This window comes from Gigantopelta aegis, chromosome 7 (genome assembly GCF_016097555.1).
Source record: "Gigantopelta aegis isolate Gae_Host chromosome 7, Gae_host_genome, whole genome shotgun sequence".
Classification (NCBI taxonomy): Eukaryota; Metazoa; Mollusca; class Gastropoda; order Neomphalida; family Peltospiridae; genus Gigantopelta; species Gigantopelta aegis.
Window position 1 is genome coordinate 22,721,300 of NC_054705.1, and position 4,616 is coordinate 22,725,915.

Genomic DNA, 4,616 nt, shown 5'->3' on the forward strand with positions numbered 1-4,616 from the left:
ATCCGATAAAATAAAAATGGAAGCGAGACATTAGACCCTTTTTTTTTCATGCCACGACCTCAGCGGTCAAATCGTTCATGGCTTCAAGACAACACTGTATTTAGATTCTGGACAGTTGCACAACAGAATTGGTGGAATATAAACATAAACAGTTTGTAATACACACGTAACAAAATAATAGACAATACGTACGTTATTTACAATTATGAATAAACATCTTATAACACACACATATTCTTACATAATTGTTGATATACACGTACACATTATATTATAATACAGCCAATATATCCACTGTAGCTCGATTGATTAAATCTTTCTTAGCAGTTATAAATTATCTAGGCGGGACGTAGCCCAGTGGTAAGGCACTCGATTGATGCGAGGTCGGTCTAGGATCGATCCCCGTCGGTGGGTTGATTGGCCTATTTCTCGTTCCAGCCAGTGCACCACGACTGGTATCTCAAAAGCCGAGGTATGTGCTACCCTGTCTGTGGGATGGTGCATATAAAAGATCCTTTGCTACTAATTGAAAAATGTAGCTGGTTTCCTCTCCAAGACTGCCAAAATTAACAAATGTTTGACATCTAATAGCCGATGATTAATACATCGATGCGCTCTAGTTGTGTCGTTAAACAAAACAAACTCCTTATACATGATCTATTATATTTACACAACACAAAGCTAAGGTAATTAATGTCACACACAAGTTCAATCGTCTTGCTGTTGTATATACAATTTAAAATTATTTTCTCTAGTATTAACTCTTGAAAAAAAAAATCACAATGTTTGTTTTGTATGTATTGACTTGATGTTTACGTGTTTCATAACATGTTTTAAAACAATTTAGTTGCTGTTGTAAATCATCTGCTGTTTCTGTTTAATCGCACATGCAGTGTATATGAAGAAAAAGGAAAGAAAGTTAAAGTTTTTGTTTAACGACATTACTAGAGCACATTGATTTATTAATAATTGGCTATTGGATGTCAGATATTTGGTAATTCTGATGTAGTCTTAGAGTAAACCCGCTACAGTTTTCCATTGGTAGCAAGGGATATTTTCTATGCACCATCCCACAAACAGGATAGCACATACCATGTTATTTATAATGTATATATAATGTACTAGATAAATCTATCTCACCCTAGGGCTGGATGATTACTAAATGTTTTTTTCTGTTGAATCATTGTTTTAAAAATATTTAAACAAATTAATATGTTCAGCTTTATATTTATGATTAAGCTGTTACATTTTATGTCGTTGCATATAATGTGGACTATATGTTTCCGCATACGATTAAATGAGTTTGTAGGTGAAGTGTTATGAAACATAAAACAAGTACTGTTTTGTTATACGCTATTAAATGGGCAAGACAAAGAACCAGTCACCATTATGAGTGTAGAAAAGGCAAATCCAACCTAGGGGAACACACTATTTTTACAAGGACCGCGCTAAACATCAGTCAGCCATCACAGAAAAACATGTTGTCTCCTGTGTTGGAATTGCCTCATCTATACCTCACAACGGAGATAGATTCTATGTTCCAGCACAGCAGATATTGTCTCTTTAAGAGAAGATAATGTCCCAGCACGGCAGTTATTGTCTCTTTAAGAGAAGAGAATGTTCCAGCACAGCAGTTGTTGTCTCTTTAAGAGAAGAGAATGTTCCAGCACAGCAGATATTGCCTCTTTAAGAGAAGAGAATGTTCCAGCACAGCAGATATTGTCTCTTTAAGAGAAGAGAATGTTCCAGAACAGCAGCTATTGTCTCTTTAAGAGAAGAGAATGTCCCAGCACAGCAGCTATTGTCTCTTTAAGAGAAGAGAATGTCCCAGCACAGCAGTTATTGTCTCTTTAAGAGAAGAGAATGTCCCAGCACAGCAGTTATTGCCTCTCTACGAGAAGAGAATGTCCCAGCACAGCAGTTATTGTCTCTCTAAGACAAGTTAATGTCCCAGCACAGTAGTTATTGTCTCTTTAAGGGAAGAGAATGTCCCAGCACAGCAGTTATTGCTCTCTACGAGAAGAGGATGTCCCAGCACAGCAGTTATTGTCTCTCAACGAGAAGACAATGTCCCAGCACAGCAGTTGTTGTCTCTCAACGAGAAGAGAATGTCCCAGCACAGCAGTTATGTCTCTTTGAGAGAAGAGAATGTCCCAGCACAGCAGTTATTGTCTCTTTGAGAGAAGAGAATGTTCCAGCGCAGCAGTTATTGTCTCTTTACGAGAAGAGAATGTCCCAGCACAGCAGTTATTGTCTCTCAACGAGAAGAGAATGTCCCAGCACAGCAGTTATTGTCTCTCAACGAGAAGAGAATGTTCCAGCACAGCAGTTATTGTCTCTTTACGAGAAGAGAATGTCCCAGCACAGCAGTTATTGTCTCTCAACGAGAAGAGAATGTCCCAGCACAGCAGTTATTGTCTCTCAACGAGAAGAGAATGTCCCAGCACAGCAGTTATTGTCTCTTTGACAGAAGAGAATGTTCCAGCACAGCAGTTATTGTCTCTTTACGAGAAGAGAATGTCCCAGCACAGCAGTTATTGTCGCTCAACGAGAAGAGAATGTCCCAGCACAGCAGTTATTGTCTCTCAACGAGAAGAGAATGTTCCAGCACAGCAGTTATTGTCTCTTTACGAGAAGAGAATGTCCCAGCACAGCAGTTATTGTCTCTCAACGAGAAGAGAATGTCCCAGCACAGCAGTTATTGTCTCTCAACGAGAAGAGAATGTCCCAGCACAGCAGTTATTGTCTCTTTGAGAGAAGAGAATGTTCCAGCACAGCAGTTATTGTCTCTTTACGAGAAGAGAATGTCCCAGCACAGCAGTTATTGTCTCTTTACGAGAAGAGAATGTCCCAGCACAGCAGTTATTGTCTCTCAACGAGAAAAGAATGTCCCAGCACGGCAGTTGTTGTCTCTTTCAGAGAAGAGGATGTCCCAGCACAGCAGTTATTGTCTCTTTGACAGAAGAGAATGTTCCAGCACAGCAGTTATTGTCTCTTTACGAGAAGAGAATGTCCCAGCACAGCAGTTATTGTCTCTTTACGAGAAGATAATGTTTCAGCACAGCAGTTATTGTCTCTCAACGAGAAGAGAATGTCCCAGCACAGCAGTTATTGTCTCTTTGACAGAAGAGAATGTTCCAGCACAGCAGTTATTGTCTCTTTACGAGAAGAGAATGTCCCAGCACGGCAGTTATTGTCTCTTTACGAGAAGAGAATGTCCCAGCACGGCAGTTATTGTCTCTTTACGAGAAGAGAATGTCCCAGCACGGTAGATATTGTCTCTTTAAGAGACGAGAATGTCCCAGCACGGCAGTTATTGTCTCTTTACGAGAAGAGAATGTCCCAGCACAGCAGTTATTGTCTCTTTACGAGAAGAGAATGTCCCAGCACGGCAGTTATTGTCTCTCTAAGAGAAGATAATGTCCCAGCACGGCAGTTATTGTCTCTCTAAGAGAAGATAATGTCCCAGCACAGCAGTTATTGTCTCTTTACGGGAAGAGAATGTCCCAGCACGGCAGTTATTGTCTCTTTAAGGGAAGAGAATGTCTCTTTACGAGAAGAGAATGCCCCAGCACAGCAGTCATTGTCTCTTTAAGAGAAGATAATGTTCCAGCACAGCAGTTATTGTCTCTTTACGAGAAGATAATGTCCCAGCACAGCAGTTATTGTCTCTCTAAGACAAGTTAATGTCCCAGCACAGTAGTTATTGTCTCTTTAAGGGAAGAGAATGTTCCAGCACAACAGTTATTGTCTCTTTAAGAGAAGAAAATGCCCCAGTACAGCAGATATTGTCTCTTTACTAGAAGATAATGTCCCAGCACAGCAGTTATTGTCTCTTTAAGAGACGAGGATGTCCCAGCACAGCAGTTATTGTCTCTTTAAGACAAGTTAATGTCCCAGCACGGCAGTTAATGTCTCTCTAAGACAAGTTAATGTCCCAGCACGGCAGTTATTGTCTCTCTAAGACAAGTTAATGTCCCAGCACAGTAGTTATTGTCTCTTTAAGGGAAGAGAATGTTCCAGCACAACAGTTATTGTCTCTTTAAGAGAAGAAAATGCCCCAGCACAGCAGATATTGTCTCTTTACTAGAAGATAATGTCCCAGCACAGCAGTTATTGTCTCTTTAAGAGACGAGGATGTCCCAGGACAGCAGTTATTGTCTCTTTAAGACAAGATAATGTCCCAGCACAACAGTTATTAGTAATATTTGAAGACATCATTCATATGCATATGACTGCCTTTATTTACAAATCGGGCACCACTGGATGGAACATAGTTCGTTTTGTTTAACGACACCACTAGAGCACATTGATCATCGGGCACTGGATGGCTACTGGATGTCAAACATGCTACATTTTCAGATTAGTAGCAAGATATATTTTATATGCACCATCCCATAGACAGGACAGCACATACCACGGCTTTTGATATAACAATTGTGGTGCACTGACTGGAACAAGAAACAGCCCAATGGGCCAGCCGACGGGGATCAATCCCAAACCGACCGCGCATCAAGCAAGCAGTTTACCACTGGGCTACGTCCCGCCCCTGGATGGAACAGTGAAGAATGTTATACATGTTAATTGAGGAGGTGGGGCTGGTAAACCACGTTAAT